The sequence below is a fragment of the Periplaneta americana genome, chromosome 12 (genome assembly GCF_040183065.1).
Source record: "Periplaneta americana isolate PAMFEO1 chromosome 12, P.americana_PAMFEO1_priV1, whole genome shotgun sequence".
Lineage (NCBI taxonomy): Eukaryota > Metazoa > Arthropoda > Insecta > Blattodea > Blattidae > Periplaneta > Periplaneta americana.
In genome coordinates this window covers 67,704,276-67,730,720 of record NC_091128.1, presented here as the reverse complement: position 1 = coordinate 67,730,720, position 26,445 = coordinate 67,704,276, and the positions used below count along the sequence as shown (strand labels likewise).

The 26,445-nt window shown below is 34.6% G+C and overlaps 2 protein-coding genes across 2 annotated transcripts in view; one reads left to right on the top strand and one right to left on the bottom strand.

Annotated features, from left to right (window-relative positions):
• neb (kinesin family member nebbish) overlaps positions 1-26,445 on the bottom strand; it is a 328,637-nt gene that overhangs the window by 139,556 nt on the left and 162,636 nt on the right. The gene's annotated exons all lie outside the window — the stretch shown is intronic.
• Positions 1-26,445, top strand: part of LOC138710518 (uncharacterized) — a 61,934-nt gene that overhangs the window by 28,450 nt on the left and 7,039 nt on the right. The gene's annotated exons all lie outside the window — the stretch shown is intronic.

The window sequence follows — 26,445 nt, the reverse complement described above, 5'->3', positions numbered from 1 at the left end:
ATATGCTACCTGTAACTTTCGTACAATGTTTCATTAAAATCTGTTAGATAGAAGTTATTAATTTTGCCTAAAACCACCCCCTATAAAGGGGTAGTTCCTCTTACACAAACGTAATAAGTGTTTGTACACAAAAAAATATGTTACCTATAAAGTCTCTACAAAGGTTCATAACAATCCGTTAGAATTCAGAGAAGTTATTCATTTTGTCCAGCTAGATTTGCGTTTTGCACACTGTGAGACGTAACAAAAATCCCAACTCATAAAAGATATACATAGACATGCTTTGAAGAAATCAGAGATAGCTTTCTCGCAATATGGGTATCACTGATCATTCCATGTGCAGACGATATGGACAAGAAAACGGATCTTCTTTACAAATTTTACTCTACTGTCTTGAATTGAATGGAGCGAGGTACAAACACCGTTAGCATATTTGAACTTATTCTTTAAATGAAGCACATAATGAACCTAATTGCTGGTCGAGTACTGTAAGGCCATACACAGTCTACCTGAAGAATGAGCAACTGTGTGATATGTTTTTTTCCAGTAAGTATGTTTCCCGTAACGCTATCACTCCATAGTTATATCGATATGCCATTACTTTATTGTCCCCCGAATAGCATCGTAGTTTTAAAGGGACTTGGAAAAAAAAGGAAGCAGATACTGTAAGTGGGCATTGAAAGGCAAATGATTTCCGGTTTTCAAGGATATTAAAGTAAAATCTTGGAAGGGAGTATAACAGAAATATGTTTACAAGCAAAAACCTTGAGAGGAACTGAATTAATAATCAGACAATCTCGATGAACGAAGCTAGTCAATTCTGGCAAGATGAGTCAAGAAATCGAGATGAAGTAAACTGTAGTTCTGGTGAGACGAGTAAAGCAATTGCGAGGAATGAAGCTGTTCTTTTGGTGAGAGGAGTTAAGGAATCGGCATAAATAAAGCTATTACTTTTGGTGAGATGAGTTTCGGAATTGGCATAAATGAAGCTGTTGTACTTCTGGTGAACTGAGTAATGATTCAGGGATGAATAAATCTGTTACTTCGGTTATATGAGTTAAGCAATCTGGTTAAATTAAGATGTTACTTCTGGTGAGACGAGACAAATCGTTAAGAATGAAGCTGATACTACTGGTGAGATGAATCAAGTAAACGTGATGAATGACGCTGTTACTTCTAGTGAAATGAGTCAAGTGATCTGAATGAAGCTGTTATTTCTGGGAGGAGTCGAGCATTGTGAACGAATGAAACTGTTACTTCTAGTGAGATGAATCATTACTCCATGGTTTCTAGTCTTTCTTCGAACTGATACCGGGAATTCTGTTGTAACAGCACGTACCGATATTTTCCGCTGCAGAAGTGATGCGGCGACAGAACAACATAACAATATAACCTTGGCATTATTTTCGTGGTTACGTCGAGATCTACGATTAAGGCTAGTCGAAGAGTGACCGCATTATCATCACATTATTCCTGAACAGTATTCATCCCAACAAATATGACAGAGGGTAATATAACTCAAATTCATGGATTCTAGTCCCGCCTCAGACATGAATGTGTCAGTTAATATACGTGTAGTTATTTATTCTCTTAAATGCTCACCTGAAGTCACAGTAATCTTGCCGCGTGTCTGTTTAGTGTACTGTATGTATTAAGTTGAAACTGCTTGAAAAAACAAAAATACCGAACTATGACAATCGTAAACGTGTCTAAGAAGGAACAGCATGACGTAGTGTTCTATAGCTAAGTTGTTCGCATAAACCATTCAAACACACAAGAGGCAGAAATTATTTCTTACTTTCGTATTAGAAGCTAATGTGATCAGCAATTAAGCAACATGTTTCGGTCACATTTTACCATAGCTAAAATCGGATAATCACTTTTATAGGAAGTCAACAGAATCCATAAACCGTTTTGATAGCAGTTATGAGATGAAAAATACACGATATTTGCAATGGTTTTCAAACTTTAGGAAAATATGTTTCCGGAATTTAAAAAAGCTATTTTTGTATGACTATTGTAAATGTGCAATATTTCCTCATTAACCTCTTGGAAGCAATTTCCTCGCACTTCGGGTAACTCAAACATTTGTCAGTACATAAGGGTATGGGAGGAAATACAAATTGTTTCTATTACACTCAGTTTTCATCATATAAAAATTTTTATTATTGTTCAGAAAACTGTAGCTTCAGCTGTAGTAGGTAACTCAGTTATATCAAAGCGGTATCCAATTAATGAAATAAACTGATCATAGTAAAGAGAGTAAACCTTCGATCACTCTATTAGTTTTTTTAACTGTCCATATCAAAAGGGTCTCAGTGTAACTTCTCGTGAAACGAAGCCTTTGTTTGTTTATCTACATCACAAAATGGTGTTTTTAAGTTTGTCTACTTGAAACTGTGAAACATGCGGAAAAAGTGATATTTAATTGTTGCAAATCATCAGATTTCTCCCCTCCCACCGTATTAACGCAACATTCCGAATCCCCCTGCACACGGACTCATTCATTCGAGAACTATGAACATGAAAACAATTTTAATGTAAAGTAACGAAAGCCCAAGAAGGGTGAAGGAGGGAGAGCGACGATTTGCCCCAAATCAGCCGTTTACCTTCACCTTCCTGACTACTTCCCACTATCCCTTCAAATAAAGTGTTGAATACTACATAAAACAAGATTCTCACTAAGTTCAATGTGGTGTTGTGCGTGGATTTTTTCATCGTTTCATGTCCAAGGTTTCGACTTCGTTATATACCATTACTACTTATGTTCACAATACTAGACGAAACGTTAATTTACCATTAAGAGAGCAAACATTTTTCTACAAAAGCAGGTTTAAAACATAGTATTAGTCTAGGACCAAGGTCATATAACACTATAATCAAAATGCGCCCTGTAATTTCAACATTTTCTGCACCGGTATTTACCAAATGTGATGACTGAAGATTAGCGTAAAGACCCTTCTTTTTATCATGACTAGTAGATACAATAGTAGCTTAACTTAAAATTTCTCAAGTTGTTTAATAGGCACCACGTAACTGTGTAATGAGAAAGTATGTGTTATTTACGTGACCCAATTTTATTACTGCAATAAATTCCTTTCCACAAGTTAATTTTCTCTTGGGCATCAGCTGGCCGATGTTTGTTTACTACTAGTTGAAAGTTCATCTGGCCATTAAGTGCCGTACCTTGTCCGCTGCAAGGCAGTGACACTTGATAAGAATAATATAACCCAATTAGGTATGATTAACAGAAAAATGGTATAACTGTTCACCTGCAGTTTTAGGCTGTATGACTATCATTCAGAAGGATCCGCAATTTCTAAAGTTAGCCAGCGATATACACAGATTTATCTTAATTTTATATAGACGGGATTATATAATAGCTCTTCTTGAATTTACCCTGTTTTCTCAAGCGGTGGCCTTCAGTCATGCTGGTCAAATGACCAAAAATCTCGCTGCTACACGAGTGACGATAAAACGTCTCGAAGGTCCCAATCTTTATCAATAGACGATGATGACTTTTCTGTTATTCACTTTGTCCTCTAATCTGTAGGTATTGAGTAGCGTACTTGATTTACATCATCGGTTTGTTATTCTGCTGATTCTGCAGCAACCTTTAACACTTCTTAGGAAGTGCATTTCTGATGACGAGGTATAGTTAACCTTTTTCTTTCTATTCAAAGACCCACGTCTTACTGATATAGATGAGGTTCGGCAGAGCAATTGTTTTGTAATATTTTTGTTTTGTGTTTTAATGTTACGTAGTTTGTTTCTAAAATAATAATAATAATAATAATAATAATAATAATAATAATAATAATAATAATAATAATAATAATAATAATAATAATATAGGCTATGTTTAGTCAGAAGTTCGAAGACTGGCTGGAACCTTGTGACACCAATCAGATATCACTCATGAGGCAACTAAGCCAGGAGATAATAGGGTAGAGTGGCCAATTACTTTACCCCTCATTGTATACATACGTAGTAACATGTTTCAATAATCAGACTTCAGATGTATGCAACAATTGTTCTTCCTCTCACAAATCGTGAAATGAAATGTACTATCTGATAATAGATGCATCAGCCAGAACCTCAATCAGAGGATAATAATAATAATAATAATAATAATAATAATAATAATAATAATAATAATAATAATAAAAATTACAAAAGTAGTCTAAATCTGTGGCGCAACACACAAAGGCAGAAGCCGTCCAGCCAATTGCTGGCCACACGTCCATATATCTCGGCGAGGTGAACGATAATCCAACGGTTATGGGGGTAACGTGTAATCAGCACAACGATCCCCTAATCATTATAACTCACATATGGCACCGGAGTTTGCTACTTACTGTAGCTCCTAAAATTCATTACGATGCTGGGTGGGCATCGGTTCTTTACCCTGGCCGAAATTTTACAGAAAATTCCTTTCCCATGATTACGTAGCAGAACTCATTGTGTCGGTAGTTCAAGGCATAACGGCTTAGACCACGCAGTTACAGTGCGAGACTGCCGCTGCTCCTGCTACTATTACTATATATTGTTATTGCCATCATCATCAATGATGTAATTCGTTATTTAATGACTCTGTAACATTTGGGAAGTTACCTAGCGTCGGCGGAAATGGTAATAGTGAAATGAGGCAGAATACTTATACCTGACATTGCCTTACAGCTGGGGAAAACCTACGAAAATACCCAACCAGGTAATTAATTACTCAAGCGGGATTTGAACACACAGGAGCATAGCTTCAGAGCTTAAAGTCAACTCGTTATCTATTGAGCTATGTCAGTGGGCGGTTGATTACTGATTGTTTTTCTTCAGGGCTTTCCATCTAGAAGACAAATTTCTCGATAAAATAACATCTCGCGAACAACGTAGTTGATAAAAAGTCATAAAGCAACCGATTAGGAAGCACTTCTAAAGCTATGGACAGATGTCGATTCGTTAAGTCTACCGAGGTGAACTACCTTGTCTAATTTAGCAGCTATTGTGAGGGCTTATGAAGGTATTTACGTTACAATGTTTCTCTTGCGATGTATCATATCTCGAATAATACAGCATGATCCGTTTGGGAAAACATAAAATAGCTATGAATCTTATGTCAGAAGTCATACAAAAGTTGTTTTAGTACAATATGACGGTACAAGACAGGAATTTTGTATCATTGTTTCTACGACTAAAAGAAGTCAAAGTGTCAGTTAGCAACGATTGAATAAACAAAACGTCGTTTACATCAAGTTAACTAGAGAAATGTGTGTTACGGTTCGCAAATTTTGAAATGTAACATTAGTTCAACGTCATTTTAACATGAGTATGATGTTCGGAGCGCTCCGAATTACAAGTTGATAAGGTTATCGTACCGCACGTCTGAAGTAAATAAATCTGTTAACACGCCATACACTGGTGGACGTAGGCGTGTTCTCAAAATCGAAGCTGCTGTTAAGCCGCATTTACACGATGCCAGTCAATAAGACAATAGTTGGAAGACAGTTGACTGGCATAAAATTATTGGCTTTGTGTGAACACTTCGGCCCAACTGCCTAGCTAATCTATTGTCCCCGATAGTAGATTGAAGACAGTCCAATGGCCCCCACCACCATCGGGAGCACCCCATTGGCGGCAACTGGCTCATGTCAACGCGACATGTTGCTACGCTGTTTTTGTGGTTAGTCTCTTGAGTCAACCGAGAAGTGAGTTTTCTCGCATATTTTTCAGTTGTTTTTCCGTTGTAATAATGGCCCCAAAATGGAGTGTCGCTATTAATATCAAATTCGTTGAGCTGTATAAAGAGAAGCGACGTTCGTGGGACCAGCACCACGACCTTTACAAGAACAAAAATGCTCGCGAAAAGGCATTGTCTGACATTGTTGGTGAGATGAACATTGAAGGATTCGGTGCTGTTATGGTCAAAGTCAAAATTAAGTCTCTCCGTGACACTTTCAACATAAGAGTTCGCTAAACAGCAACCCGAGACACCACAGTTAAGGAAATGTTGTGCGGGTTCTTGAGAGCACGCAGTGCAGGCGTTTTGACATCCCTGCTCTATTTCTTTGTTTAGGGTTTTGTGAGGAATATCTATGCACAGCGCCCAGGGATATTGGTGATCTCAAAGCAAAGATTGCCCCAGCTTATACAAAAACTACTGCTGAGATGTTACATCACACATGAGAGAAATAAGCCTCACGCCACCCTATTTCTTTGTTTGGGGTTTTGTGAAGAATGACTATGCACTATGACCTAGAGATATTGATGATCTCAAAGCAAAGACTGTCTCAGCTTTTGGAAAAACTTCCTCTCAGATGTTACATCATACTCTGAGAAATAAGCCTCATCATATGAATTGTACTGTATACGCAATGGTGGCATGTTGAGGTCTAATGAGGGCAAAACTCCCATCCTTCTAGATTTAGAATGTATTTACAGATTACTGAAACATAAATAGCAACAGTTCTCGTGTTACAGCGTTATTTTATATCTTCCCAAAGGGAATTTAAGTATCTTATTTGCTACGTTTCAATTTTTATCTTTTTATGGCTACCATAGTGACAGTCAACAAGAAATTTAAAGACACGCAAAAATGAACAACATTTTGAACTAGTATCTATGTATTTGCAACCATTCTTTTAATCGTGCTACTTAACTGCTGTATATAAATACCTCGTACTTTGCGACGGTACAAAGGTGAACGAGGTCAAAGTTCTTCTCACTAACAGTTGTTAAGTCATGAAAGTCTGAGTTCTTTGGTATACTAAGTCCTCACTGGCATGAGAATTACGAATCAACTTAGTTCCACAGGCAGCATGAATATTTCGTCAGCATTTTGAATAGTAACACGGGACCGTAAATCTACTCACCTCGCTAATCAAAGTGATTAACACGTAATATTATGGCTATACGCATGGAAAACTTTCATTCGCAGTTCTTCCACTGTACTACTGCTTCTTAGCCGAGATTTAAGGCCTATTTTGTTCTATGGGAAAAAATAAATGACAAAACTTCCTCTTCATCAGGTTTCCTTCACAATTTTCTCGCTCTTAAAACGACGAAAGTGATATTTCAAGCATCTTTCTCTCATAAATACTGCTACACAGTCCCACATGTATTTCTTAGCCTTAATAAATACCAACAGCAACAACTGGCCTCATATGGGTGAATGACGAAGAATCAAGTATTCGCCATTAACAAAAAAGTTTCATTATGTTTTTCGATTAATAACTTAACAAGCAATTCTTATATTTCTACACAATTTTTAAAGCTTGCTGACCAGTGTTCAATGTCAAAATTGTTGGGATTACTGAAGGTGTTAGAACTCCAAGTAAAAAATTCCAACTGCGACATTGTCCGTCACAATTTTGCCACTATGAATTTTTCAAATGAAAAAAGGCAGACTTCATCAAGACTCGAACTGCAGACAATCAGCATTATGATATAGGCCCCTAAATCAGTTATCCTTAAACTGTGATCCGTCGATCCCTGGAAGTATAAGAGCTAATAGTCAGGGAGTCCGCAAGCGAGTTTTGAAACTAAAATTTGATTTATTTCACAGGAAAAATATCATAAAAATACATATCATTCCAACAATACGGTAAATGAGTCTTAATTTTCACAAAAAAATGTTGCAATTATAACTTCTTAATAGGCTATTAAAAAGCTAATCTTTGCAATGTTCGTAACTAAACTTGATTTTGTAATAACTAGTGAAGTATAAACATAAATAGTTTATATATCGATACATAACAAGATTTTATTATTTTGTACTAAGTAAATTGTAAAGTTAATGTGTTGAGGAGTCCGACAATATGCATATCATATCGAGGGCATCATACCAGAAGGGCGTATCAACAAATGCAGGGTTATTGAAATATTTTAACGGAATCTATTTATGTTTGAAAACAACCATTTGAGAGGAAGAATCAAAGAAAGCATCCTGTTAAGTAGGCAAGAGTAGGAAAAATTATTCTATATTTAAATAGTTCTAATGTAAGCTTGCAGTTTTGTTGATACGCCCTTCTGACATGATGCCCTCGATATGAAATTGGTCCTCGCTGGTCTAAATCACGCAATCATCACAGGTTAAATTTTATACACGGCAACACTGGCTTCCTTGCTTTATTGTAAAAATTAATTGTTTTTATAGAGAAAAAAATGATATTCGACCATTCTACCTATATTAGGTAAAAATATTTCTTCTAGATAATGTAATAAAACAATTAATATTATTATAACCACTAAAACTACACTCAATTATAACTCATAGGTTACTAATGGTGGTTAGATACGGACAGTTAAAAACAGATGAGTGCATTTAACAAAGGCCATCCTTGTTTGCCATTGATTTAATAATTACAAAGAAAAATATTTCAATGAATTGAAAAGTACACATTATTATTAAATTTACTGAATGGTACCATGCCTGAAATAGTGCATTTAAAATAGGTGAAATATTTAGTGAGAAATATCCAGCTAGATCAGCATCTAATCATGTAACATTTCCTAGAATTACCATTACATTTGAGAACACTGAAACACTATTAAAACTGCAAAAGCAACAATCCTCCACAAAAGCATTCGACCTAACAGATAGTGTTATTTTATCTATAACGGATGTGACAGGTTATCAAACATAGTAAATATTAGACGAGAGTTTTATAACATATTGGGTTATTGTTCTGGAGCACAAGGAAGTAAGTTACATTTTAAGATTTATTGTAATTTATCATGAAATATGTACACATTGATATTTTCATTGTTATTATGTAGTAATAAAATTCTATTGACGTCACATTTGTCAGTCATTTTTTTCTTTCTGTTATCATCTATACTAATAACAAATCTGTAGCCAAAATTTTTCTGGTACTTTTCGATTTTACAAAAATAATTGGTGTTAACATGTATAATTAACCATCCTGAAACCGAAATCGCTTTTTTGAAATTTTTGTTTGTATGCCTGTCTGGATGTTTGTTACCTTTTCACGCAATAATGGCAGAACGGATTTCGATGAAAATTGGAATATAAATTAAGTTCGTTGTAACTTAGATTTTACGCTATATGGCATTCAAAATACGTTATTTAAAAGAGGCTTATAAGGGGGTCTGAATTAAATAAATCGAAATATCTCGCTTATTATTGATTTTCGTGAAAAATGTTACATAACAAAAGTTTTTTTTTATTATTATTATTTCCGATAAGTTTTATTCTATGCCCCATCATAAGTACAGCAAATGGTAACGCTTTGAGCTTGTCATGTAACCACAACCTGAGATTTGTCGTACAAGTGGTACACATTGATGAGGTGATCATTGTTTTTTCATGGTCACCAATTTTACACCCGAAGTATAAAGAATATGCACGTTTAGTAATGTTATAATTTTTTCCCTAAGATTTTTGGGAGCAAATCGTCCACAAACGTAACAAAAATTATTCGGATTATATCTGCACTTCCGATGTGAACTAGCCCTTTGCATTGCACCACTAAAACACTCAATTACTTCTAAAAAAATTGCACTAAGTGAAAAAGAAACTTCACAATATAGCTATTATACTGCTGTCCACACATCTACAATGAGACTGACGATTCGTATCACAGGTGGAGTGCGCGCATTTTAAACTGGTAGGCGACATTCACCACCCAGATAGTATATTCAACCTCCAGCTAACATAATGCATTGTCCTGGAAGTAATAACATAAGCGTATATTTTTGTTTGCCGACAAATTTCCGGTTCTGGTTTTAGTAAGCAGAAATGTGAATAACATAAGTTACATCACGTTTTATGTAGGAAATAATATTACTTTACAACCCCATTAGAAATACCAGACCAGTCTATACCTGGGTTTATCTCTTTGCGGTGTCTACTTCTATAAGAAAAAACAGATTTATTACCAGGATCCTCATAACTGATGGTATAACAAATAACACATTTTCATCTTTACATTTTGTAAGTATGTAAGTAATCATGTAGGACAGGAGTAGCCAACATATGACGCGTATTACTAGGTGGCACGCGAAGTAGTTTTCGATGTAGGATATCTAAAATATCTAAAAATCGTGACGTGATGTGATATTTTAAGCATTGCTTTCAGAATCTAGACGTGAAAATGGACTAAAAATATGCATTATGTTCATGGTGGTAAATTTCATGTTGGGTAGTGTAATTGCCCAGATTTGTTTTTAATGACCCGCAGTCTACTGTGATAAGCACGTATCAGAAGCGAGTGCAGTTTTAGTGCTTACTACAACACTTATAAGCAATCGTAAAAAAAAGAAAGACATTATCTAGATCTAGAACAAAAATCATTTGCAATAGAATAGGAACATGTAAAATGTTTATCTTTACAAAAAACTTCACTGAACTCTTCCAGTAAAACAATTAGGGGTGTAGGCAGTTCAAGATGACAATGTTAACACTGAAATCCTAAAATTGTGTGTCTCTAATATATATATATATATATATATATATATATATATATATATATATAGTTTTTTCCCTTGTACTATAGACATATATTTGTCTCGTTCTTAAAAAGGCTTCGATCAATGATTGATTGCGCGATATATCGCTAGTACTCTTTCAATCCCTCCCTCAATAACAAATATACACAATGGCTGAATACTGAGACCATATTTTCATAATTGGTGTCATAAAGCACATACGTCGTCATTGCCTTATTAGGTTCTAAAAAGTTTCTTTACTTTCCTTACTTGTTTTCTCTTAAAACATTGTGTCATATGTTTGTTAAATTTTCTAACTCTTATTTCTCGCAAACTCTACGATTCTCCCATCTCTTACAAGCTTTTGCATTCACATGGCGTGCAAATCAAAACAACTTTATTCATGGCGATGCTGACATTCATGTTTGAACGACTGTCACGTGTCACGCTTTGTCCAATATCCTTGACTACGCAGGCTGCAAGGTTTCAAGGTGGCATAATTACGAACGATATTTCCCATATATGTTAGCACGCTAATGCACAAAATTGTAAAAGCGACGGTTAACTACAGAGATTATTCGGGACCAAGAAGATGATTAAATATTATTAAAAAAAAAACGGTAAACTTAGCTTTGTATTCTTCACCTAATATAATTAGGAATATTAAATCCAGACGTTTGAGATGGGCAGGGCATGTAGCATGTATGCACGAATCCAGAAATGCGTATTTATTTTGCTAATAATTGTAACATAAAATATAATATAAACAGAGTGTTAGTTAGGAGGCCGGAGAGAAAAAGACCTTTGGGGAGGCCGAGACATAGATTCAAGGATAATATAAAAATAGATTTGACGGAGGTGGGATATAATGGTAGAGACTGGATTAATCTTGCTCAGGATAGGGACCGATGGTGAGCTTATGTGAGGGCGGCAATGAACCCCCGGGTACCTTAAAAGTCATTTCTAAGTCTAAAGGCTGGTTCACAATAAATCGAGAACGGAAACGACAACGAGAACGAGAACGGAAATATTGTTAAAATAAATTTATTTAAATGCGAGTATTCACAATAATTAATTGTGAATGCTCACATTTAAATACATTTATTTTAACATTATTTCCGTTCTCGTTTCCATTCCCAGTGTATTGTAGATCAGCCTTTAGTAAGTAAGGTAAACTTAGTAGTTTCTTTCAAAGATTTTTGTTTTCCTCCAACAATTACGACCAAAGAAAATAGAGAAAGATTACAATCAGTACAAGTGGTTTCAGATATCATTTATCAGGGCTCATAATACGTACAAAATAAACATGTTGCCACGCGGTAACCAATTTTATGTCAGTCTGGGTAGTCAAGTGGTATCTTGCTCATCATTTGATCCTAAGTTCATTAGTTCAAACCCGGCGGAGGATAATTAACAGTAAAAACAGGGGATTTCGTGATTTTGATTTAAGGATGTAAAATGAATCCGTCCCTAAATTAGAAGCCTTCAGGCAACCGCCACTGTCTCTCTTGCCCATGAAGTTCTGTTTACTGGATACTTTTATCCGCACAGTAGTGTTCATGAGACGGCAAAGAACACATTGATGAACGACTGAGAAGCGGTAGAAGGAAATGAAGACTGACAAAAAATCATTCTTTAAACGTAACACAGTATAATGTAGGAAATATACAGTGGCGACTAGTGAAGTGTAGTCATGGAAAGGTTTCATTAAGAAAAATGAAACTTGAAGTGTTTCAATTTTAGAATGGCAAATCATTTATCTGGAGAAAATGCGTCTACCTTACTTATTTGGACTGACACTCCATATCCACCGAGTTCACTCAAACTTATTCCCAAAGAAACCGTAATATTTCAATTGCCACTTATCGTGACTAATGGACTCTTCGAGATTAACCGTGACATATGCCTACATCGTTAGCGATAGGGAGAGGTGACGGTGTCCACTGACATGATTAAATGTGGGGACCCGAGTTCGAACCCCTTCTGTGTCAAGGTGAAAACTGTACAAAGGGATTTTTCCACGGAGTTTGTCTGTTTCCCTTCACAAGTAATATTATCATTATATGAGGGGCTCACAACCAGAGTGGACCAAGTCCACCAGTGGTTAGTTTGTGGATTAATACAATTTCGGATGAAGAAAATTTAGCTTTATACATTGCTATAACAAATCAAGTCCATAACTCATGTCTTACTCCACAGAGGACAGCATTTCCTGTGGAAGATGAAGGTTGCTAAGCGTGAGCCAGGAACTTTAAGACTCAATATCTCAGAACTATTCCAGACGGACTTAGTCCACTGGTTGTGAACCCCTCATATATCTACTCCACAATCATCTTTCACTTTACAAAGTTCCAGGCCGAGTTTTCAGACCAAGAAAATGACTGAAAAGTTGAACAAGTTGTACAAAATTGCGTTTAACAAAGGCAATAAATAAATCGCAGTTGAACAGTTCGATCAAGTTCGACGCAGTATTATGTATTGCCTTATGCACCTAAGTAGACGTAGATATGCGAAAGATGAACATGTTTATAACACACAAATGCAGCTGTGCGAGAAATCGCGAGAATCCTTAAATATGTCATATCCCAGTACCAGAAAATAGATTGATGTCTGCTAAAAATATGAATATATACCTCTATATAAATCACGCGTAAAGTGTCTTGGAAGCAGTAGCAAGTCATTTTAACATTGAAAACAACATCAATATTAAAAATAATAATAATAATAATAATACTAACAACAATAATGTTACATACATCCTATCTTAAGCGATTTCTGAGACACTATGTATGTCAGAATCAAGGACAAACGAAATCAAAACGTCTCTTAAAATATTTACATACGTGCTAAATAGTTCTACAGAAACAGTTACTTTATAATAAAATAAAAAACGAAAGTGTGATTTTTCTAAGGTGCCTACAGTACACTGGATAGAGTCCATGACAGAGCTATTAGCCCAGCTCTGTTGGTCCATGAGTATCTCTCACGGATGAGATGCTTTTCGCTTCTGAATAACATTTCATAAGATGGCATAACGAGCAAAATTTACAACATGACGAATGATCAAAATAGCAGTTGGAGTTGTAACGGAGCAGTGTTGGCTCTAGATAGAGAGACAGACTATGATCTGGAAAATCCCGGGTCATGCCCTATTGAAAGCGGGATTTTACGTCTCGTCGTAACTTAAAAAACAGCTGTAGTGCCAACTCAACCTTCTGTTAACATCTAATATCGATAGAATTTTTACCCGGGGTATAAGGCGGCCGCAGCACGGTGCTGACCGTATCAATTCTTTCGTGTACCGTTGTCCAGAAAACGTGGGAAGTCTACCTCTGTGATGATTTCAGGCTGATTTCCGTGGTGTGAGACAAGACGGAATCATATTGCTGGGGGATAGGCTTACCCCACCATTAAGACGTCATCATTATTCGTATAATATGTAGAGAAACCTAGTTTTCGTAAACCACGGATTAGTGAAATACGATTTTTCAGCTGATGAAGCAAATTTAAACTCACGAAATGACGCGAAATCTTTGTTTTTAGTACCAACTTATTCCGAACTAGTGTTTTAAGATAAATTTGTATTTCATGTTTTACGAAATTTTAATTTAAAGTGCACAAAGTATATTTATTGGAAAAGCGAAGTTCCCTGCCCGCTGTACAGTTGGCAGGCATGGCAGTGTTTGGACTTAGCTGTATTTACGATTTTGTTTTAATTAAGTAGCAGAATTTTCTTAAAAATTGTGATCAAAATATGTTTCGCATTGATATTTATCTACAAAATTTTGAATTTAATATTCAAACTCTATTTAAATACAGAATATTGAATCTAATATTATTCAAACCGGATTTCGAGTGATTTTATTTTTAAATATAAAGGAGAAATAGCCTCAATGTTTTGTGGTGCGTATTAGTTTATATTATTCACGCAAAGTATATGACATTGTTATATTAATTCTCTAAACAACAGTTAAGTGCCGGTAAAATATTCTAAATATTTTTAAAATGTACAAAGATCCTTTAGATTCCCTCGATGATACAAAGCTACAGTCTTTGCAGGAATATTCAGTAATATATTTTACACGACGAAAAATAAAAAGTCATATTTTTTAAATGTGAAATAACAATAAAATTAACCAAGTATTTATACCGAAATTTTACATTCTTATTCATTATAAAATAGTACAATAGTATCCCTAATAATATGTCTATGCGCCTAATCGGCACAGTATACTTCCATTACTTATTTTAAAGTTAAAACTATCTAACATTCTAAATATGCTAATTTCCAAAAACAACTTTGAGATATTGATGAAAAATACACTGCGAAATGCATGTTGAGATACCTACAACACCGTCTTTTGGTGCATGAATGAGTCGCTTAGAGCTGAACTGCGACAAACACAATTTAGCATGATAGTCTCATATGGATGTTACTCGCTTAAATTCAATAACATGAAATTTTAAAAAATTGGCACTTAGCACATTTAGAATGTTAGGTTTCATTTATACTTCCTGTTAATACACAATATTTGAAGTAGTGTGTTCCTTACTTGTGTGAAGGCTATCAGTGATGGTAAGGTGATCTTAAATGGAGGAAAATTTAATAGTTTGAGCGAATGCAAATATTTTTTATAACATAAACAACAAACCATTATCTCTGACAAATTAAAATGCAAATATTTTACCTTCATATATTGGATACCACCCAACATCTGACCAAGCCAGGCATTAAGTCTTTTCATGAATACAAAGTCTTTCACACTTGCACAACTGACTTTGTTTAAAACACGCACAGCTACGTTTTGTTTTTAACATTCGTTCTCACCTAAGTCAATACAATTATTTAAAAATATACTTCATGTACATAAATTTAGGCTGCTGCGTTGTTTTATTTCTGTTTTGTCCCGACCCAATATTAACTTGAGGATAATTGAGTGCCGAAAGGGAATTTGTACTCAAGAAATGGGAAAAATTTGAGAAATACTTACCATCACTGGAGCCAGTATTGTTAGGAGGATCTATTATATTATGACTGAAAACATGGCATACGATTAATTTTTAATTCACTACATAGCTTAAAATTAAATTCAAACAATTTGCACACATTTCAAATCGCACGGCAATTTACCCCTCGTAAGTTATTATCATAACACACACATTTTCACGTAAAGTCGAGTCGCTAGTTACAAACCAAGATGGTCATAAATAAAATGCTAATATACCCAATCATTACGTGAATACGTCCTACACATCTGACATCCTGTTCCAACTCATTTAGATAGGTATAGATAGCAGTCTAAGTTAAAAGAAATGGAAGTCCCGTTGCACTTATCAAGTAGAAAGCTTAAATAACAGCAAGCATTATATGGCGACGGGAGTACAAAATCATACGCTATAGTATAGCTATAATCTGAATTCCACCCAAGAACGTCAGATGAATTTTAAGCTGCCATTATCTTTTGTGGACTTAGCAGGTTGTTGAAGTCACGTGATTACACACATGGCAAGACCATTCAATAAGCAATAACATGCAAGTAATGCTAATGACAACTTTAATGTATCATGAAGGTCGTAGAACTAAAAAATTATTGCCGGTGATTTAAGAGTTAAGCTCAGGTTAGTAGTTACAGAATTTCATCCTCCTCCTACTAACGTCTATGCTACGTTATCCGCTGCGGTGGTGCCAGGGTAAAGGTGAAGTATCCCATATGAGTCCTATACACCATGAAAGGCGATAGGGGAGACAAAAGGTAGAACTAGAAGCTTTCTTGACCTCGCCACTAGAATGAGGTGGTGTGGTTGGCACCACGCTAAGACCGCCTTTCACCCCAGGGAAAGACGCGATACTCGATTTTATAGTAGCTTGAGTGAACCTCGGAGTCGTTCTGGAAGTTTTGGCAACGAGAAAAGTTCCGCTATCACCCGGAATTGAGCCCAGTAACTTCCCATCCGTAGCAGTTGCTTTATTAACTGAGGTACCAGGCTGCCTAGCGCCGTTGAAAGAGCAAAATTAGTTTTCCTATTAATTTTATTAATTATTCATCAAGATGTTTATCTGCAAATGTAATGTTGCAGGACCCAAGCTGTAGTCTTTGTAATTTGTAATATGAGAACAGAAGTACATTTTCATTATATGTGGAAAAACAACTTAATTCAAGGCAAGGCGCTATATAAAAAATAACAATTTTCTTAGCAATGCAACTTCAGTAAATGTTTGTATGTACCTTTACCCCGTAACAGATGACGAAATAATCAATATAGCCAAAACTTTAAAAAATAATGTATCACCTGGTCCTGATAACATAAGTGTTAAAATACATAAGATGGTTATGAATTATATTGCCAAACCTCTAACTCATATTTTTAATTTATGTTTTCTAAATGGCAAATTCGCAAATAAATAAAAAAATGCAATTGTGAAACCTATTTTTAAAACAGGAGACAAAAGAAATATGAACAATTATAGACCAATATCATTACTTTCATGTATTTCAAAATTACTAGAAAAATGTATTAAAGTTCGATTAATGAATTATCTTGATAAACCTAATATATTAAGTGATAATCAATTTGGTTTTCGGAAAAAATTCAGTACAGATAATGCACTATATCAAGTTACTAAAAAAAACTGTTAGAGAATTTGATCAAGGTAACAAATATATTGGTATTTTCCTGGACATAAGAAAAGCATTTGATACAGTGAAACATGATATCTTAATTGAGAAATTAGACTTATTAGGAATCAAATGTAATGCTTTAAACTTAATAAAATCGTATCTTAACGACAGAATTCAAACAACGAAAATTGACAATTATTCAAGTGAACCTTCAATTATTAATATAGGTGTTCCCCAAGGCATAGTTCTAAGCCCTATTCTATTTTTAATATATATTAATGACTTATTAAAAATTGACTTACAACAATACAATGGTGCTCACTATTCTTATGCAGATGACACGGTTTTAATTTTTGGTGGAAAAATCTGGTATGATGCATATAATAATTCAAATAATGGACTTAAATTAATAAAAAAAGTGGTTTGACATAAAATATCTTTCTATGAACGAAAATAAAACCATAATTATTCCATTCTCATTATCTGAAAAACGTAACAAACCTCCTACATCTATATTAAGTATTAAATTACATAATTCTGATTGTTGTCTTATACAGTGTAAATGTCCGATTATTAAAGAGTCCTCTGAAGTTAAGTATTTAGGCATCATTTTCGATAACCATTTAAAATGGAACCAACACATTAATTACCTTTGTAATAAATTACGTAACATAATAGACCTATATTATTTTGTTTTATTTAAGAATTACTTGTCAATAAGTTTATTACGCACAATATATTTAACTTATTTCAATCGGTAATTATGTATAGAATTATAGGATGGGGTAGCTCATTTAAATCCAATTTTAATCCACTTTATTTATTACAGAAGAAAATAATTAAAATATGTCTTTATAAACCTATTGATTTTCCATCTAAAAATTGTTTTTAGATTCAATGTACTTAACATAAGACAAATTTATTATATTATTGTATTAATAAAATTCATACATAAAAATCGAAATAATTTTGAATTGTATTCTCATAGTTATGAAACAAAATGTATGAATTCTTTAAAATTGTTTGAACCAAAATGCAACACTGTTACAGTATTTAATCATAGTAGTAATTTAGGCCCAAGAATATATAAAAAATTTATATTTAAATATCCTAATCTTGTCAATTCTAATAGTTCTAGTATTAAATTTAAAACATTATGTATGGATTTTATAAAAATTGAAAAATTGTAAATTTAAATTTATATATTATAATTGCATAGTAGACATAAGACAAATTGTATTGTATACTTATTAATTTCAATTCAGGAATCCGCCCCTGAGCACGAGTTGTACTCTTTCAGAGGCGAGCTAAAGTTTTTCCGTATATATAATATATTTTTATGTTACAATTATTAGCAAAATAAAAATAAATAAAATAAAATAAAATAATAAAAATATCCAAACTGCTATTAGTACAACCACTATTACAACTACAAGTACTACTAGTACTGCTACTTATCGAGGTATTTAGCGCAAACAAATTCAAATGTAATTTCTGCGTTGCGAGCAGTCGCGTCTGCGTGCCTTGCAACAGTTATCTAATGGATAAGAGATATCGAATGTTATGTTCGTGGATATGTGGAAAAGTACTGAGACAATAACTCAATGCTGACATAGTTTAAGCGTAATTATGTAACTCTCTTTATGAATTATTTGAACGGAGGCAAATTTTACAACAGTCATAAAGTAATATTTGAGATTATAACATTAGTCATTACTCGTGAATCACAATGGAATAATTATATTACAATGAGAGAATTACATTTAACATCATGAGAATAAAGTCAACAACGTTTCGAAGGTTAAATCTATTTTGCTTTTCAGGTGACTGTATATAACAAAGTATGAGGAAAAGGCATTCTACTAGTTAGGGTAATTAGCTTCATGTGACTGACTGATCATCAGCGACTGTGAACAGAAGGCGAGATGTTATAGATTAACGAACAAGAAACATAAGCGCGTTCTAAGATAACAAAAAAGGAAAAGAAAAACACTGAAAGGTAAAAGAAAACTGAAAGTATACTCGAAAACGGATGAGACAATGTAAGAGAAGTTTTTTTTTTTTCATTAACCACTACATGGCAGTAATTTTTTCATTGTTGTCCTTTTCACGACCTGTTTTATTATATTCACATCAACTTCGCACTGTACCAGCTTCTTGCTTTTCTTATAATCTACTATCCCTGTCCAATCGTTCATTACAAGGTCACTGTTTCTCTATAACATATAAGGATAAGGTATGTGCTAAATTTGACGTACAATACATACTGTCGGTGACTCAGGAGAAGACGAGAGCGGACTGAGGAGGAAGGGATGTGAACAGATAACGTACAATACGTGCAATATTTGTACTACAAGTAAGCAGAAACATTAGGTCTCCTTCTGTTCAACTTAGCTTTAATTTCCATATGCATTGTTACTCATGTTTTCTGCACGAGTAATAACCTGGCTACTGGGATGCTTATCTGAGCGATGTTTATAATAATCAACAGCGATAGTCAAGAAGGTCATATTCTTTCCGCTCGTCTTCTCCTGAGTAACGGACAGTACGTAGTAGGCCTTACGTGTAAGAATCAACTAAAGGCTTGTTAGACACAATCGCACATCATCAGAAAATCCTATTATTCGGCATGTCTGATGTTGGTTTATAACATGTTATTTAGAAGAATAAAGCGACCAATTGAGCTCTTAGAACAAGAGAGTACGAGGAAAATGTAGGACAAGAAATATAAAAAAAGCAAAGAAAAACATAATTATAATCAAGAGAGAAATTGGAACAGAACATTGAAGAGAAGAAACAAGGAAGAGAAAAAATGAGGATAAGAAGTAGGAAAAGAAAATAGTGAAGGAAAAATAAAAATGGGTCAGGAGGAGACTGAAAAAATATGTTAAAAGAGAAAGAGAAACATGAGAACAGATAGAAGGATAAGAACGTAGAAAAAAGTAAAAAAAATGGAGGAAAATGAGTGACAATTAAGAGAATTAAGGAGAAAATAAAGACAAGGAAAATGAGATTTCATAATTAATTTTCTTAGTTGGTTATATGACCTCTGATTGAGGTTCTGGCTGAGATGTACAGATACGGAAATAAAATATTTGGAGCTACCTTATTGTACAAGTTTCGCTTACAACCACTGTGCATGTGCAGTAAACAAGAGGCTCTGTATATATGCTACTTGTGTACAGTCGTGTGAAACTGTTGCCTACATACAGGTGGACTCCCATCAAGATTCGCTTGAAATTTTAATTTCGTATCTGTACATCTACTGTATCATCAATCAGGCAGTAGACCTAGCTATATATCACTTGACGATATGCGTCAGAGGAAGGACAATTGTTTGTATACCCGTACATCTGAAGTCTGATTAGTGTAATATGTTAGTAGTCGGTGATGTATGCAATGAAGGGGGAAAGGAACTGGCCACCCTACCCCATTATCTCCTGGCTTAGTTGCATTATAAGTGATGCCTTATTGGTGACACTTAAAGAGGTTCAAACCTGTCTTCGGATAGTTGACTAACAAGTTGGTTATTTAATGACGCTGTACTAACTATATTATTTAGCGTTGATGAAATTGGTGATAGTAAAATAGTATCTGGCGAGATTAGACCGAGAATTCGCCATGTTATTACCTGACATTAGCCTTACAGTTACGTAAAGTCTCAGGGAAAACTGAACCAGGTAATCAATGCAAGCTAGTATCGAATCCACGCCCGAACGCAACTCTGGGTCAGCAAGCAAATGCGCCTGCCACTTGAACTACACCGGGAGTCGGGAAAAGGAGCAAATAATGGGAAAGGGACCACAATAAACAGAATGAGAAGGAGAAAAAGAAAAAAAATCATAAAAACTCAAGGCAAGGAAGGAGGAAAGAACGAAAATAACAAAAAGAAGAAAAGGGGAAAAGAATATATATAATGGAGAAGGAAAGATATGAGGCTAAGGAGAAGAATAAAAAGATGAATAGAGAAAGGTTAAAAAGAGAAAAAAGAATGGGGAAGAGAAGATATAAAAAGGAAATTACAACAGATTTGGGAAGAAAAAAAATTAAAAACCCATGAAGATTAAAATCAAAGGGGTATGATGGAGAGAAAAAAACGAAAATTAAAAAGAGAAAAAATAAGGAATGGAGAGAAAACGACAGAAAAAGAAAGTAAACTGATATGAAAGGAAAAATGAGATTGAATAAGTGGAAAAGAAAAACAAATAGAGAATATTTTAAAGAGGAAAAACGAAGAAAGGGGAAGAGAACAGAGAAAAAATAAATACTCGTAAAATTAAGACAAGAAAACGGGAAATGGCAAAGAGTGGAGAAAACACAAAGACAAATTAAATTGAAGAAAAATTAAGAAAAAGTTCAGAGAAAAATAAAATGCAAGGAAAAGGGAGGTGAAGAAGAGGAAATGAAGGGATAAATTAAAAAGATTTTAAAAAGGAAAGAAAGTAGAAGAATGAGAAAGGCAAGGCAAAAATTGGAACAAATAAAAGATAAAGCGGAAAGTAATGTAAAGAAGGAAGAATAAAATGAGAATAAGAAAAAGGAGATAAAGGAAAAACATACGATAGAGATTAAAAATAGAAACATGACGAAGAGAAGGAAAAGAAGCAGGAAAAAATGGAGGAGAAAAATGTACGTAGGGTCATGTAATCATGCTCGATAAGCAGACATCAATTATCCAATTCCAACGACAGGACGTAACAATTACTGTGGCATAGCAAATATTGTACTCGTGAACTCGAAATGTTGACCTTGTGCAGCGATGCATGAAGGGCCGAGCGCTTTGAGAGGACGAGTCATGCTAACCCGTTGTATACACAAATTAATACATAGGATTATTACTCTGTCTGGGGGATGACTTCTGAGGACTCAATCCGTCGTACCATGTACAACAGCGGTCATCAGCACTGTGCACCCTCGGGCTAGCGTCACTTACCCGTGGATAAGAGACTGTACTATGGTGCATTCGTGGCTGCTAGCGGGTATGCTCTCTTCCTCTTCTTGCTGCATGACGGGACATATTACGACGCACTGCTTACCCGTTACCCATTTCAGCGAGTGTTGACGACCACTGATGTAGAGTATTGTAGATGATCACATATACTATAAACACACATTAATTAATGCATAGAGACTCATTAAAAATGCGTATGGAATTTCCATCCATCCTAACGATACTGCCGTTCAATGAGCAGTGGTCAATATTTACTACAATAGCTGCCTGGATATTGAAAATAATTTCCAAAAATTACGACAGCAATAGCATAATAAAACAGCAGCGATCGTCTTTTTTCTTTTCCAACAGTAATACCAATCGTATTCCACTACAATTTAAACTAACCGAGACTCTGTAATAAGGCAGAATGAGTTAAAGTCTCGGTTAGGTTTAACTTCCGTTTAATTTAATTAGCTTAACTGTATTTATAATACCAGGCCTTAGAGTTCGATTTAAGAACAGTCCACTGTAATACAAAATGAAATCATGGTGCACATAAGTTTCATGTAAATTTGTTACACAACTAAAAATGCGAGAAAATAATAATTATAAATAAATGTTAATTAAATACATCTTAAAACTGCGCTGTACAAATGTCTCATCCCAGCAGGTAAACAACCTACAATTTAGGATTAATCATGGAGTAAATTTTACACTAATGTATGATTAACATTGCACACTGCAGCGTACATACACCTATGACAACGTACCGAACAATTTATTAGACTATTTACAAGACAAAATTTAATAATATAATAATATACTACTACTATTATCATTATTATTATTATTATTATTATTATTATTATTCTAGACCTGTGTTTTACGAGTAAGACTATATACCTTTAAATGAACAGTTACGGATTTATAAGTTTCTAAGAAAAATAAAAGGAAACCTCATAGCACACCGTGTTAATGTACTGTATCTCCAAGGACCAAGCAAATAATTTTACCATTTTTAGGACGTAACGGAAATAAACGACGTTTACTGCACAATATTCAAACTCATCACTTTCTCAAGTCACTGTAGATACTCAAAGAGCCTTTAAATATTCGAACATTCTGGAATGATACTTAATGACAACACTTTACTATGAATCCAGATGAATTACTTCACCACTTCTTTCTGAAATAAATAAATCAATCACGAATTAGATGTTTGCACTAGCAGAAGGCCTGTCTAATAAGGTTTTCAATGGTCTTTCGTCTACGCCTGTGACCTTTTCGATTGTATCCTGTTGTTATTGTCCCATCCAGTAGTCTTTCCTGTAAAAAATCTCGAAATCGATGGGTGGGGTGGGGGACTCAAAAAAGCTCTACGTGAAAAGTAACTTTATTATTTATTTTTAATAGTTATATAGTAAATTATTCAAATATTATGAAAATGGTATTGAAAAAATAGCTAAAAATTATTACGGCCGTTATTAGCATTGCTGCTCCATATGCCGTATGCATGTCTGCTTATTCGACATTTGTAATCCGATTCATTTTTAATGAATGGAAATTTATAGATCTGACAGAAGTTATTTTGTGACATTGAACGAGATCAAATTACAGTAACTTCAATATTGTTTTCATGGTAACAACCGAAACACAATATTAAAGAAAGCCCTGGACGATAATAAGGTCAATGAAGAGTTTTGACTTTTCTCGTATTACCTTTATACGAAGGCATAATATTGACACTATTTTATAATAAAAAAAAAATATTAATTACATGACCGCTTTGAAATCTGAAAATTAGGAATCGTTATTCTGAAACACCTTGTATAAAAATGATTAATTCGCTGGATAGCTGATGAGATTTTAAAACCCCAGGAAAGTTATAATCTCGGCGTGATGCAAGCTCGGCGCCGATCTGTTTACAGAACGTTAAATATAAACGGCGCGAAGATCTTGTTGTGTGACCTCGTTCCAGTCTGCTTTATCCGTGAGCAACACTACAATGCCGCGCAGCGTCTCTTTTCTCCCACACTCAACAAACTGCGTACTTTCCAAACGCTGCGTTTCTTGGCATTTGAAGAGTACAACTACATCTTCCGGTTGTTTACACAGTCCTTTCCAAATCAGTGATAACTATAATACGTTTGTTTACTTATTAAGGCAATAACTGACATGTTGCTAATAATAAGTTAGCATCTTATCGCGAAGGCCCCGTTCGTATACTATGAGGAGACCTACCCTAGGAATTTTAGTGTTAGAATGTAGTCTACATGTACAGAATACTAGCTTCTCTAATATTGTTTTCATTGGAAAAGTTTATAAAAATATATATACTGTATGTACAGGTAATATCTAAGCATCATCTATTCTTTTAAATGAAATTGCTATTTAAAAACCTATCATAATCACTGAAACTGAACTCTTTTGTGACACATGGTAATCATAATATTCATCACCTTGTTACTAGTACGCGCTTCCCATCCAAGCTGTCAGTGGTTAGATTTCCGGCTTGGGCAATGAAATGTAGAGTGACCCGAAAGTCCCCATACATGTTAGTTCAAAATATGTCACAATGTTCTCAATGTGACGGCCTTCGAGTCAGACACAAGTCAGGCAATACAATCCAGTCAGTTCCGATGCAAACACTACGCTACAACATGTCCGTCTCACATAACCGTCGACGATCTGGGCTTGCAGATGTTGAGAGTTCCGGAATTTTTCCTGATAGATTTGCGACTTAATGGACCTCAGAGGTAAAAATCAAATGGTGTGAGATCTGGGGTTGGCCACATCGAGCACATTTTGATATTTTAATCTTGAACTGCCATTTCCTATGAATGGAGACTTTTGGGACATTCTGTAGATTTATCTTCCATCTAGGTGTTTATCCTTTGTCGTATGCTGTCCAGTGTTGCTTCAGCAGGGTTGGCACTGCTAGTATCTTCGTACTAAATATAGTATTTCTTTTTAATTTTCCACTACGCTAGTATTTTTATGAAAAATATAGTACATTTTACGTGAAAAATCTATTATTTTATTTTTTACCTTCTGGCAATCCTGCCAAAGGAGATGACAATGTATGGCCCAGAGAATTAAAACCTCGATACTGAACAGGTAAAGAGGCAAAGACAAAAAATAAGTAGTATGCTATGTATAATTAAAAACGATAAAGTGCATTTAATAAAATATCGAAGAGTTGAATGCAATTAACAAAAGCCATTGTTATTTACCATCCTCTTAGCAATTTTTTACTATTAAAATTTTAATGAACATTTTATTTTATTTATAATATACCGTATAAAACAGTATACGCTTTGGTACTGGATAAAAAAAAATCTTATGAATATGAAAAGAAGTTCCGTCAGTACTGTGATACAAAATGTGTTGGAAATTGTCTCCTCAATGCCACCAGGTTGTCATTTGACATTTCTGGTCTCTCCTGACAGTCATTAATAAATCATTATTACATTATCTTATGAAACAAGTTAATCATAGTAGGATATGGGTAACTGAAATTAAAAAAAAACATACAAAAGAGACGGCGAAAAATGAAAATGACCAGAATTTTATTTAAAAAGCGACAGGATTCACAAAATCCTGATGACTGCGTGAATACGTCCTTGGGATTTTGTTTTATTATATTAGTAGCATACTAGTTAGTTAACACTCGTCGCTTATTCACTTACGAATTGATTACACAACACTCCACAGATGGCACGCGCATACATTTTGGCATGTACAACGTCTAGAGGAAACTTACTTAACTTCGTGTTACACTATGAATGTTAGATTTCGTCATCAGTTATACACTGGATTCTATTAATGCCGTCTCGATTCTTAGTCGTTCATCAGTACTGATAAACGAAACTCTGTCCTTCACCCCCGACTCGCTTAAATTGTGTATTCCGATTTTCAGTGGTATTCATGTTAGAGTAGTAGCTACGCCGACATCATAATTAGAACTCGTTTGTGATCTATATCAACATCTCAGAGTGCAGCGACACACCACTGCTAGTAGGAATGGCTATCTGTGTACCTCTTGTATAGTCATACATACTTACTAGCATAGCAGTGGGAGGGGAATGCAATACCGACTGCAAACACAACTTCAAAACGTGAATGCATTCTCAAATCTGCTTCAATCCAATCTCCTGTAAATGGTTTGGTTTTGTTACTGTTTTCGATAATCTGTCACATTCGACTTTTGTTGCATTTTTAACCAATCTGATTTTCCCGTTGAAGGTATACTTAATAGTTTCATAATAATGAAAATGTAGCCTATTCAAATGTATACAGATTGTTTTTACATTACCTGTTTATTACACATATACGCATACATAATAAAGAGATTATATCACAGTCTAATATCATACAGTCACGAAGTTTCAGGTGATTTTTTGCATTTCTCGCGATACAGCGCTCCAAGCGGTTGGCAACTGAGAGTACTAG